The sequence below is a fragment of the Topomyia yanbarensis genome, chromosome 3 (genome assembly GCF_030247195.1).
Source record: "Topomyia yanbarensis strain Yona2022 chromosome 3, ASM3024719v1, whole genome shotgun sequence".
NCBI lineage: Eukaryota > Metazoa > Arthropoda > Insecta > Diptera > Culicidae > Topomyia > Topomyia yanbarensis.
In genome coordinates this window covers 229497151-229511930 of record NC_080672.1, presented here as the reverse complement: position 1 = coordinate 229511930, position 14780 = coordinate 229497151, and the positions used below count along the sequence as shown (strand labels likewise).

Below are 14780 nucleotides of genomic sequence, written 5' to 3'. Positions count from 1 at the left end.
AATTTAAAGTCGATTTACAAAAAAAATGTTTTTGATTTGGATGAAATATTGTTGCAAGATAGGTAATTATGTTGTTGGAAACATTTAAGAAAAAAAGTGTATTTTTATCGAAAACTAAACCAATGAAAGTCATAATCATCTCAGAATCCATTTCCCAGCTGCTAGTTGCCTGATACATGCAAAAAGTATCAATAACGAATTTGGTATATATTCATAATAAACTTGAATGAAGACTGGAAGATTGGAAGACTAAAAGACTGGAAAACTAGAAGCCCGTAAGACTGGAAGACAAGAAGACTGGAATACTAGAAGACTGCAGTTCATTTGTTCCTCTCAAAACTGATAAATTTTATGAAGCAATTGACAAATTTATCTAAAATTGATTTTATGTCTGATGGAGCAATATACAAAATACAATACAAAAATAAGAAACACTTTGCAAGCTTGTGCAGATTCCAGCCAAAGTATGAGTTAAGCGCAGAATGGCATTTTATTGCAGCATCCCATGGAAAAGGACCCTGTGATGCTATTGGTGGCACTCTCAAGCGAATGGCAAAAAGTTCCAGTCTTACTCGCGACTATGGAAATACCATAACAAGTCCCCGAGAGTTATATAACTGGACAATTGAACAAACTGATAAAAATATCAAAAAAATAATTTTCTGCTACATTTTCACTGAACAGTACAACAAAATGTCAGAAGAACTCTAAGAGTTGTATAATAACGCCAAAACAATAACTGGAACTCAAAAATTCCACAGTTTTGTGCCTATTCCTGGGGGCAAAGTAGAGACGAAAAGGTATTCAAATTCAGAAGATGAACCAAAAAATTTCTTCTTGTATAAAAATAATACAAAATAGCATGCATGAAGATAGTTTTAAGACAAATGTAATACAGAAAAATAAATAAAATATTGAGTCAAATTCAATACATAATGTTGTGGTGGTTATTTCTTTCTTTAATTCTTCCTCAGCACAAAACAAGAAAATAAAAAAGTAATAATGGAATATTTGTTTAACGACATAAACTCTTTTCAATGTGATTCTTGATTAAGGGGTTACATACCTTTTAGTGATAAAAATGTCAAGAAAGTTTGAATTTACGTAAAGGAATAAAGCAATGATTTCATTGCATCAAACTTATAAAATTTTGGTAGTGCATTTTTCAGTAAAATAAACAAGCATAAGTTTATAAAAATAAATTGATAATTGGCGAAGTAAAAATAAATTGATAATAGATAATAGATTAATAGATCGTCTAAAATCCCAAAACACAAAAAATTACATTAGTATATGAGTATTCCTCGTACCTTAACGATTAATTGAATAGATAATATTTTTATTCTGCATTCGAGAACGTTTTTTGTAAAAAATCGCTCTTTTAAGCTCTTATCCATGAAACAAAAATTTATGAATAAAAAGAAATCGTAAAAGTATGAGAAAAATTAATTACGATCAATTGAAAAAAAATTAAGAAAATGGATTGAGTAGCTTTTCGGCAATTGTGATCATTTAAAAACCATTTTTATTAAAAACGACATTTCGAGATATTCGAGTTGAAATTTTCAAATTACCACTGCTCTTGGTAGACGAAGCGCGCTTGAAAGTGCTGTAACTTTCGATCTATTTCTCGAATCTTTATAAAAATTTGGGGAAACATTCTCAAGGAGTTGTACTTTCAGATAAAGTAATTTTGATTTCATGAAAAATTGAAAAAGTAGTTACCCCTTTAATAAAAATATGCTTAGTTGCTAAATTAGAAAATATCTTCTCACGAACTGAGTTTTATTGGATTCTGAGATGATTATTGGATTCTGAAATGATGATGACTTTCATTGGTTTAGTTTTCGAAAAAATACACTGAAGAAAAAAATCCAGTTTGGACAAGAAAAAGTTTTTTTCAAATAATTTTTTTTCCTTAAAGTGCCCAAATTGAATTTTGACGGTAGGTAGGTTATCTATCTTGAAACAAAATTTCATCCAAATCAAAAATGGATTGTTTTTTGTAAATCGACTTTAAACTTTTTAAATCGGTTTTTTTCAGTGTAGGAGTCAATGAAGAATTTTTTTAATATTTTTATTCAAAAATTTGACTAAGTTTGTGAAAACTACTCCTACAACATTTTTTGTAGGATTTGTCATTTTTAGACCATAGCCATTTTAAAAAAAATTGGTAAAAAAAAGTTTGGCCCTTTTCAAAAGACAGTCTAGATCATTTTTGGAAAAACAAGATATGCAAAATGGCTTTTTGTGACAAAGTCTTCATGTACAGAAAGTTTCATTAGAATTCATACATTCATTCACAACTTAACTACTTAGTATCGGTATGGGGGCGAGCAGCGAGCTCTCACCTTAAGAAGCTACAAACACTACAAAACAGATCCCTGAAAATTATATTTAATAAACCACTTTTATATTCGACTTTGTTGTTATACTCTGAAAGTGCCCACAATATTTTACCCATAGCCCACTTATGTGACGTACAAACATTATTATTCATACACGACAATCTACATAACTCCATCGCGCAGCATAATATACATTTTACAACTTTAACACATTCTCGTTCAACACGTCGAAATAGTAACTTGCAACGCATTCGAGCAGCCACAAACCTTGGCCAAAAGCGCATTCTTTTTATTGGCCCTACCAAATTTAATGCACTTCCACTTGACATGCAGAGAATCGACAATCGTACCATCTTCAAGGCTAGATTGAAACAGTACTTTAAACATAGGCTTAACGAAATATTTAATTAATGATATTGTTTTGTAATTTAATGTAAACATCCGTCAGCAGTATTTAACTTTAATTTAATTTATAATGTGGATCCCTTAACAGGAAATCTATTTCCACTGGGATTCCACCTTAGTTAATTATCTTAAACTAATTGCACACCAATAAATGTCTGTCTCAGCTCAGTTTGTTTTATTTGTTTTGTTTGTTTTTGTTGCCATTGTTCATGGGCTGACACAAGTTGCGTCCACTACCAGGGGGCTCTTGTATGAGTTCTTTGGTGTGGGGGAGAATCTGTGAGGGTGCTGCCAACTCTGAATACGATTTGGCGCGAAATTCGTCTATCAGTCTTTTTAAGCAAAAATTCAGAGTCACTTTACTACGATAATGATATTGCGAGTTTGTCCTTTGATGAATTACAACACTGAACGCATACCAAGAACTACATAATTATGAGACTTTAGTGAACCTAAAGTTTTCTTTCTCAAGGTTTTAGTTAATATTCTACTTATTCAAAAAAACATGGTGTGTTGTTAACCATTTTATCTCACACTAGCCGGTAGTGATTTACAGAAAATACAGCTTTTTTCAAAAGCGTGCAATGTAGGGTAGACGAACCCTTATTAATCTCATTAGTCAGGATGTCATACTATTTCGTTGATAACTCGACCTAGAGTGCCTGAATTGTGCTTAAATAGATATCTCTTTGCTTCGTTCCTAAGAAGCTGAATAGTTAAACATTTTGTCTGGAAAATGTAAAATACTCGCATTTAAGGCGTAACCACAGGATCGGCTGCGGCACTTTCTACAATTTCTAAAACTTTTACGTAAAAGATATCAACAATCCCTCTCGTGTAAAGTTGCGCAAGGAATTAAGCTATTGTTTGGTAAAACTGAAATTTTAACATTTTGATCATTACTCACGGCTAGCATTTTCTAGTTCGAACCAAAATATCTCAGATGTTTTATTCAAAAGTACCCTATATTATTGCATAGGATTGTAGCTTGCTTTGTGTGGAATTTTTCGTTCGCTTACATTACATAGCAACGATGCTTCGTTTGCGAGTTATTCATATTTTAGTAAAGTTGATGTAATACCCATATTTGCAGCCACATTTCTACAAAATGCCGTATGTTCATTCTAACTTCAGTGAAAATTAATACAAAGCGCACGCGCATGCATGATGTCGGTTTTGTGTCAGACCGGACTAAGCGATATTACATTGATATAGAGAAAAAAGTGTACAAAGATTAAATCTTTGCATTCTTTACGGTATTGTTCGCAATGGATTCATTTCATAATTCATGCTAATGATAATATTTTTCAAATCTGGCGCAAATTGCAAATTGTGAAACAGGCAAGCAATCACAAATGTGGGTTAGCCGCATGCTACCGCATGGTTGTTTATGCAGAGCCACATGTTTCCCCATTGATGATTTCTGTAGTCTGACTGCTGATTTGAATATTTCATTCTTTCCATAATGTTATTATAGTTATTAAACTGCCTGGGCGTTCAATAATAAGGGATGCCGTTGAAATGTGGGTGAGTAACCAAATTTTCACCTCTCAAGAACTTGCGAAAAGCTACTACTATGGAAGCTCCATAGTAGTAGCTTTTCGCAAGTTCTTGAGAGGTGAAAATTTGGTTACTCACCCACTAATGAATAATAAATAGATGATAAACTGCTGCCGGGGAAATAAAGGCACAATTCAAATGTTTATATTTATCAGGCTTATGATGTCAACTTGTGAGAATTATAGGTACATAATTTAGTGATTCTCCATTATATGTTCTTCCAAGACTGCCTGCTGAAATATTCTTCGACGGTACTGTCAACTATCACACCCTACGAAAACTTCTTCGAACCTAGACCACGTGTTCCGGTGTCTCTGCACGTTCACGCACTCCGGACAGGAGTGACGAAACATATCCAAACCAATGCAAGTATTTCCGGAAGCATCCGTGCCCGTACAAAATCTACATCAAATGGAAGTTGACCTCTCCATTACATTTGTTATGAGTCCTCAGCCATAGTGATGCAGATGGGGATCACGCTGGCGATAACGCATACTGCCTCCGACGATATTGTTCTGTAACTACTCGCGACTCGTACGGCCATCAGCCGGAATGTCCTGTTCAGCTTTTCGCGGTTCCGCTTGGTTTTCAGCGCAGCACCCCAGGCAGGAACCTCATATCGAAGTATCGATGACGAAACAGTAGATAACATACGTCTCGTGCTGCTTCTCGGGTAGCCGACATTTGGCATGATTCTCGTTATCTTGATTTATTTATTTATTTATTTATAATTAATTAATATCAACAGACACAGTGTGGTCCTAATGATAATTTTTTAATCTATTTAAAAAGTCAAATTGTAATCTGCTACGTGGAATGTGAAGATCGAACTCGGATGAAACTCTGTTGAAGGTCCGCTGCAAACCAATGATGGCACCGTTTACTCCATAGTTAGTCTGGCGAAGAGGTAATCGGAGGAATAAATTATTGCGAAGGGCGCGAGGGCGAACGTTCATGTCTATCGCACTGAGAAGCTCGGGGCAGTCAATTCGATCTTGTAAAATATCCGAAATCGTCATAGCACGGAATAGATCCCGTCGCACTTGCAATGTATCGAGTCCAATAAGCAAACCCCGGCTTTCATAACTTGGCAGCTGGTGAGGGTTGCTCCAAGGCAATCGACGAAGGGCAAACCGAACAAATCTGCGCTGTACAGTCTCAATTCGATGGACACCGTTGAGATAATGAGGGCTCCACACAACTGAACAATATTCCAGAGTTGATCGAACGAGTAAGCAGTAGAGAGATTTCAAGCAGTAAATATCTGAAAAGTGCTTAGATATTCTCATTATGAACCCCAAACAGCGTGATGCCTTTGCGACAATATAGCTGATATGCTGTTTAAACGTCAGTTGTTCATTGAGAAAAACTCCGAGATCTTTAACGCAATTCGCTCTGTCAATTGTGGATTCAGCTAGACAGTAATCGAATCGAATTGGCGTTTTTTTCCTCGAGAACGTAATGACCGTACATTTCTTGGGGTTTAGGGTCATTCGGTTGATCTCGCACCATTCCGCAAAGGTTTCCAGTTGGCGTTGAAGGAAAGCTGCATCATCAGTATTCCGGATTCTATGGTATAACTTGAGGTCGTCGGCGAAAGACAACCGTGGTCCTTCTAAACAAAAGTTAACGTCGTTGAAATACAGAAGAAAAATCAATGGACCGAGATGGCTGCCTTGCGGAATACCAGATGAAGCAAAGAACTCTTCGGATACACAATCACCTATCTTGACTGCTAGACGACGATCACTGAGATACGATTGCATCCAACGGAGAATATTAGCACCAAAACCAAGTCTATCCAATTTTGCCACTGCAATAGCGTGATTTATCTTGTCAAAAGCAGCTGAAAGGTCCGTGTAGATAACGTCAGTTTGAAGGCCGTCCGACATAGCATCTGTAACATATGTTGTGAACGACAGAAGATTCGTAGCTGTTGAACGTTTCGGCATAAATCCATGCTGAGTCTCGGAGATATACTGTTTGCAGTGGCTGGAGATGGGTTCCAACACAGCCATTTCAAACAGCTTAGGAACTGCGCTTAGCGTTGTAATACCACGGTAGTTGTCAACTACCTTTTTATCACCTTTTTTGTGAACTGGAAACATGAAGGAGGATTTCCAGAGTTCGGGAAATACTCCGGTTATTAGCGACAATTGAAACAGATGACAAAGAGGTTCAATTAGACCGGCAGAGCATTTTTTAGAATAATAGTTGGTATACCACCTGGGCCTGCCGAGGTTGAAGCCTTCATTTTGCCAATCGCCAGTTGTACCATATTATTGTCGATATTGATAGAGTTCAAAGACTGGTATGATTGAGGTACATTGAGAGCCGCGCGTGAAGTCTGGGTCGGTGTCAGTTTCTCGTTGGAGAAAACACTCGCGAACTTTTCAGAGAATAGTCGGCAGATCTCCTGTAAATTAGAGCTCATACGTCCTCCATAGCTCATCGTTGAAGGCAACCCGGATTCCTTTCTTTGCTCGTTTACATGCTTCCAGAATGTTTTAGGTTCGGACTTCAACTTACGTTGCACGTTTCGCAAGTAATCGGCATGGCAACGCTTCGAGGTCTTTTTATAGACTTGGTTAACATGAACGTAGTGTTGTCGCAGCACGTAGCCCCCAAACTTGGAGTACTTCTTCAGAGCGGCTCTTTTAGTCGCTTTTAACCATCTCAGCTCGGCAGTGTGCCACGCTGGGTGCTTAGATTGAACGCCACTTCTTTTGGGTACATAGCGATCGATAGCATAGCTCATAACATTGGAGAAGGTCTGCACTGCAACGTTGACATCATCATTGTCGAGAATTTCAGTCCAGTGGATATTCGACAGGAAGTCAATAATGCTATTATAGTTGGCTTTTCTAAAATTATAGCTGACGGTGTCAGAAGCATTGCAGTCATGCTTCACTCGAATCGCTTCAAGCAATATATGCAGGGGAGGGTGGTGTCTAACAGACTTTATCAGGGGAAACGGTGCTGCGGTAACTTTTGGCGCGTAGTCGGATTTGCTCGAAAAACAGAGATCAAGGATTCTGTTGTTCTCGTTCACCACATTATTCGTTTGGCGCAGCAGATTTAGACTGTAGCAGTCAAGCAAACTGGTGATACCAGCATGAAAAGATGACAGTTCGGGATCAGCAAACATAAATCCGTCAGAAGCAGAGCGCCATTTTAATCCGGAGAAATTGAAATCACCAACAACCAGGATCTCATCAACCGGGCTTGCTTGAGCGGAAATCTGTTCCAGTGACTCAGTATGTGAATCAATCAATGTCGAATCGCGATTGCGGTCCGGTGGAAGATAAACCACGCAAAGAAAAAGTGCGTAGCCAGCCAGTTTGATTCGCACCCACACCTGCTCGACACAGACCCCCAAAGCATCGTCAATCAGTTGCGCTTTCAATCGACGATGGATAGCCACAAGTACCCCGCCGCCGGTAGCCTTGAGACTGTTGCGTGAGCTGCGATCAGTTCGGAAAACATCGTAGTTGGCACCAAATGCTTGCACTGACAGAGTGCTATCGCTAAGCCACGTCTCTGTGAGGGCGATTATGTCGAAGCATTCATCCGAACTTGCTACCAAATAATCTTCGATTACTGAATTCATACCACCGGCATTCTGGTAATATATTTGTAGGTTTGAATGCCGCGATTGATTGCCGTTGGTATCGATTTGGAAGACCCCTTCACCACTCCTGCACACAGGACCGGGACGACTGGTGAACGCTGGCTGCAATGGCTCGACTGTGGCAGGGGGATCAAGGGCTTCCATAGTGCTAGCTGCAGTGCGTCCCAGGGTGCGATGAGTCATACCAGCATAGCATGGAGTGCTTAGTCCTTCTGTGATTGTTGTAGAGAATGTGCTATGAAGAAAAGACTTTTCACAGGCGTAGTCGACGTGGTTGTTGAAACTAAACCGGTCGTCGGTTATCACTCAAAATTGCTACAGTGCACGCTTCGATGCAATTCACGTGCCCTCCAACGTCGATCTGAAGCCGCTGAATCGCTTTGACGTTGCTGACCAACAACTTGTGGTGAGCTATTTGCAGCTTGACTCCGTTCATCCAACTCTCGATCGCATCTATTGTCTCCGTCACCGATAACTCCACTTTTACAAGTGGCCCACCCATCACCGTTAGTTACATGTCATCCGCGAAACCCACACAGAAAAACCTGTTTTAATCCACCTAGCGGTGCAATTGTGCCTTTCTCAATCATGAACACGATAATTTTTGCGATGTTTATATTCATTAAAAGCTTTCAATAATATATGTATATATATATATATATATATATATATATATATATATATATATATATATATATATATATATATATATATATATATATATATATATATATATATATATATATATATATATATATATATATATATATATATATATATATATATATATATATATATATATATATATATATATATATATATATATATATATATATATATATATATATATATATATATATATACATATATTATTGAAAGCTTTTAATGAATATAAACATCGCAAAAATTATCGTGTTCATGATTGAGAAAGGCACAATTGCACCGCTAGGTGGATTAAAACAGGTTTTTCTGTGTGGGTTTCGCGGATGACATGTAACTAACGGTGATGGGTGGGCCACTTGTAAAAGTGGAGTTATCGGTGACGGAGACAATAGATGCGATCGAGAGTTGGATGAACGGAGTCAAGCTGCAAATAGCTCACCACAAGTTGTTGGTCAGCAACGTCAAAGCGATTCAGCGGCTTCAGATCGACGTTGGAGGGCACGTGAATTGCATCGAAGCGTGCACTGTAGCAATTTTGAGTGATAACCGACGACCGGTTTAGTTTCAACAACCACGTCGACTACGCCTGTGAAAAGTCTTTTCTTCATAGCACATTCTCTACAACAATCACAGAAGGACTAAGCACTCCATGCTATGCTGGTATGACTCATCGCACCCTGGGACGCACTGCAGCTAGCACTATGGAAGCCCTTGATCCCCCTGCCACAGTCGAGCCATTGCAGCCAGCGTTCACCAGTCGTCCCGGTCCTGTGTGCAGGAGTGGTGAAGGGGTCTTCCAAATCGATACCAACGGCAATCAATCGCGGCATTCAAACCTACAAATATATTACCAGAATGCCGGTGGTATGAATTCAGTAATCGAAGATTATTTGGTAGCAAGTTCGGATGAATGCTTCGACATAATCGCCCTCACAGAGACGTGGCTTAGCGATAGCACTCTGTCAGTGCAAGCATTTGGTGCCAACTACGATGTTTTCCGAACTGATCGCAGCTCACGCAACAGTCTCAAGGCTACCGGCGGCGGGGTACTTGTGGCTATCCATCGTCGATTGAAAGCGCAACTGATTGACGATGCTTTGGGGGTCTGTGTCGAGCAGGTGTGGGTGCGAATCAAACTGGCTGGCTACGCACTTTTTCTTTGCGTGGTTTATCTTCCACCGGACCGCAATCGCGATTCGACATTGATTGATTCACATACTGAGTCACTGGAACAGATTTCCGCTCAAGCAAGCCCGGTTGATGAGATCCTGGTTGTTGGTGATTTCAATTTCTCCGGATTAAAATGGCGCTCTGCTTCTGACGGATTTATGTTTGCTGATCCCGAACTGTCATCTTTTCATGCTGGTATCACCAGTTTGCTTGACTGCTACAGTCTAAATCTGCTGCGCCAAACGAATAATGTGGTGAACGAGAACAACAGAATCCTTGATCTCTGTTTTTCGAGCAAATCCGACTACGCGCCAAAAGTTACCGCAGCACCGTTTCCCCTGATAAAGTCTGTTAGACACCACCCTCCCCTGCATATATTGCTTGAAGCGATTCGAGTGAAGCATGACTGCAATGCTTCTGACACCGTCAGCTATAATTTTAGAAAAGCCAACTATAATAGCATTATTGACTTCCTGTCGAATATCCACTGGACTGAAATTCTCGACAATGATGATGTCAACGTTGCAGTGCAGACCTTCTCCAATGTTATGAGCTATGCTATCGATCGCTATGTACCCAAAAGAAGTGGCGTTCAATCTAAGCACCCAGCGTGGCACACTGCCGAGCTGAGATGGTTAAAAGCGACTAAAAGAGCCGCTCTGAAGAAGTACTCCAAGTTTGGGGGCTACGTGCTGCGACAACACTACGTTCATGTTAACCAAGTCTATAAAAAGACCTCGAAGCGTTGCCATGCCGATTACTTGCGAAACGTGCAACGTAAGTTGAAGTCCGAACCTAAAACATTCTGGAAGCATGTAAACGAGCAAAGAAAGGAATCCGGGTTGCCTTCAACGATGAGCTATGGAGGACGTATGAGCTCTAATTTACAGGAGATCTGCCGACTATTCTCTGAAAAGTTCGCGAGTGTTTTCTCCAACGAGAAACTGACACCGACCCAGACTTCACGCGCGGCTCTCAATGTACCTCAATCATACCAGTCTTTGAACTCTATCAATATCGACAATAATATGGTACAACTGGCGATTGGCAAAATGAAGGCTTCAACCTCGGCAGGCCCAGGTGGTATACCAACTATTATTCTAAAAAATGCTCTGCCGGTCTAATTGAACCTTTTTGTCATCTGTTTCAATTGTCGCTAATAACCGGAGTATTTCCCGAACTCTGGAAATCCTCCTTCATGTTTCCAGTTCACAAAAAAGGTGATAAAAAGGTAGTTGACAACTACCGTGGTATTACAACGCTAAGCGCAGTTCCTAAGCTGTTTGAAATGGCTGTGTTGGAACCCATCTCCAGCCACTGCAAACAGTATATCTCCGAGACTCAGCATGGATTTATGCCGAAACGTTCAACAGCTACGAATCTTCTGTCGTTCACAACATATGTTACAGATGCTATGTCGGACGGCCTTCAAACTGACGTTATCTACACGGACCTTTCAGCTGCTTTTGACAAGATAAATCACGCTATTGCAGTGGCAAAATTGGATAGACTTGGTTTTGGTGCTAATATTCTCCGTTGGATGCAATCGTATCTCAGTGATCGTCGTCTAGCAGTCAAGATAGGTGATTGTGTATCCGAAGAGTTCTTTGCTTCATCTGGTATTCCGCAAGGCAGCCATCTCGGTCCATTGATTTTTCTTCTGTATTTCAACGACGTTAACTTTTGTTTAGAAGGACCACGGTTGTCTTTCGCCGACGACCTCAAGTTATACCATAGAATCCGGAATACTGATGATGCAGCTTTCCTTCAACGCCAACTGGAAACCTTTGCGGAATGGTGCGAGATCAACCGAATGACCCTAAACCCCAAGAAATGTACGGTCATAACGTTCTCGAGGAAAAAAACGCCAATTCGATTCGATTACTGTCTAGCTGAATCCACAATTGACAGAGCGAATTGCGTTAAAGATCTCGGAGTTTTTCTCAATGAACAACTGACGTTTAAACAGCATATCAGCTATATTGTCGCAAAGGCATCACGCTGTTTGGGGTTCATAATGAGAATATCTAAGCACTTTTCAGATATTTACTGCTTGAAATCTCTCTACTGCTTACTCGTTCGATCAACTCTGGAATATTGTTCAGTTGTGTGGAGCCCTCATTATCTCAACGGTGTCCATCGAATTGAGACTGTACAGCGCAGATTTGTTCGGTTTGCCCTTCGTCGATTGCCTTGGAGCAACCCTCACCAGCTGCCAAGTTATGAAAGCCGGGGTTTGCTTATTGGACTCGATACATTGCAAGTGCGACGGGATCTATTCCGTGCTATGACGATTTCGGATATTTTACAAGATCGAATTGACTGCCCCGAGCTTCTCAGTGCGATAGACATGAACGTTCGCCCTCGCGCCCTTCGCAATAATTTATTCCTCCGATTACCTCTTCGCCGGACTAACTATGGAGTAAACGGTGCCATCATTGGTTTGCAGCGGACCTTCAACAGAGTTTCATCCGAGTTCGATCTTCACATTCCACGTAGCAGATTACAATTTGACTTTTTAAATAGATTAAAAAATTATCATTAGGGCCACACTGTGTCTGTTGATATTAATTAATTATAAATAAATAAATAAATAAATCAAGATAACGAGAATCATGCCAAATGTCGGCTACCCGAGAAGCAGCACGAGACGTATGTTATCTACTGTTTCGTCATCGATACTTCGATATGAGGTTCCTGCCTGGGGTGCTGCGCTGAAAACCAAGCGGAACCGCGAAAAGCTGAACAGGACATTCCGGCTGATGGCCGTACGAGTCGCGAGTAGTTACAGAACAATATCGTCGGAGGCAGTATGCGTTATCGCCAGCGTGATCCCCATCTGCATCACTATGGCTGAGGACTCATAACAAATGTAATAGCTAGAGTGCATAGGAAACATGGAGAGGTCAACTTCCATTTGATGTAGATTTTGTACGGGCACGGATGCTTCCGGAAATACTTGCATTGGTTTGGATATGTTTCGTCACTCCTGTCCGGAGTGCGTGAACGTGCAGAGACACCGGAACACGTGGTCTAGGTTCGAAGAAGTTTTCGTAGGGTGTGATAGTTGACAGTACCGTCGAAGAATATTTCAGCAGGCAGTCTTGGAAGAACATATAATGGAGAATCACTAAATTATGTTCCTATAATTCTCACAAGTTGACATCATAAGCCTGATAAATATAAACATTTGAATTGTGCCTTTATTTCCCCGGCAGCAGTTTATCATCTATTTATTATTCATTAGTGGGTGAGTAACCAAATTTTCACCTCTCAAGAACTTGCGAAAAGCTACTACTATGGAGCTTCCATAGTAGTAGCTTTTCGCAAGTTCTTGAGAGGTGAAAATTTGGTTACTCACCCACATTTCAACGGCATCCCTTATTATTGAACGCCCAGGCAGTTTAATAACTATAATAACATTATGGAAAGAATGAAATATTCAAATCAGCAGTCAGACTACAGAAATCATCAATGGGGAAACATGTGGCTCTGCATAAACAACCATGCGGTAGCATGCGGCTAACCCACATTTGTGATTGCTTGCCTGTTTCACAATTTGCAATTTGCGCCAGATTTGAAAAATATTATCATTAGCATGAATTATGAAATGAATCCATTGCGAACAATACCGTAAATATATATACAATACTGTATATATATATACAGGGTGCACCATCTTGTGTGACGGTATATAAACCACATCAAATGTACAATCCAACGAAACCACCCTCTAGGTAGAATATCACACGGGCAAATAGCCGCTCGCACTCTGCAAATCATGCTCCATACTAGTGTTTAAACACCACGTCGACCAAGTGACCGCCTCCATGAACCACCGCACTATGTGCCCTTTTTGCTGCATTGTCCATAACCTTCTCGAGCATCTCGGGAGGTATGGCACGTATCTCAGTTCGAATGTTATCCTTAAGCTCGAGAAGGGTCTGAGGATTATTGGCGTATACTTTGCTTTTCAAATAGCCCCATAAAAAGAAGTCGGGAGGTGTTAAATCTGGAGACCGCGGTGGCCAGTCAATGTCGCCTCCCTTCGACACCACACGCCCTGGGAATTTTTTCTGCAAAACCCCAATTGTTTGAGCAGCCGTGTGACATGGCGCACCGTCTTGTTGGAACCAATAACCCTCAAGGCCCTTTTCGCGCATTTGTGGCCATACATAATGAGCTAACATCCACCGATATCGCTTCCCATCGATTGGCTCATTTTCTTTGAAAAAAAAAGGTCCAATTATGGTTTTACCACAAACGCCGGCCCACACCGTCACCTTTTGATCATGTAATGGCGTCTCATGAATCCGGTGTGTATTCCGTGTGGCCCAAATACGCCTATTTTGCTTATTAACTCCGCCCGACAATGTGAAATGAGCCTCGTCGGTCATCAATATTTGCTTCCAGAAATCAGGTTCAGTGGCTACCACTTGAGCGACTGTTTTGCCATATTGCATACGACGTGCATAGTCCGCTGGCAATAATCTTTGCGTTACTTGCATCTTATAAGGAAACAAGTGCAAATCATGTTTCAAGATGCGCCGCATAGTGGTACCACTGACCCCAAACTGCTGCGCGCGACGGCGATACGACTCAGTTGGATTTTGCGCGACGCTCTCTCTGACCGCGTCAACCAGTTCATTGGAACGTATTGCACGTCGATGAACGGCATGGGGTCGATCGTTCACTGTGCCATGTTCAGCAAAATTTGACACCCACCGACGAATAGTCTTGGCACACGGCACTTGTTCGCCAGGGTGTTTTTCACCATATGCCCGCTGAGCTGACACAATGGAACTACCATTCGCCGCGTATAACATTACTACCTCCGCCCGCTGTTTCGATGTGAACCGAATCATTGATTGTATTGTACATTTGATGAATTTATACAACGTCACACCACCCATAGATAGATTTTTATCAAATATGCAATAAGTTTACTAACACCATTTACAATGCTAAAAATCATCACCACCCCTACGACCGAGTGGATCAGC

The 14780-nt window shown here is 40.5% G+C and overlaps 1 protein-coding gene across 14 annotated transcripts in view; it reads right to left on the bottom strand.

The window, feature by feature from the left end:
* Window positions 1-14780, bottom strand: part of LOC131692701 (mitochondrial glutamate carrier 1-like) — a 548789-nt gene that overhangs the window by 407858 nt on the left and 126151 nt on the right. The gene's annotated exons all lie outside the window — the stretch shown is intronic.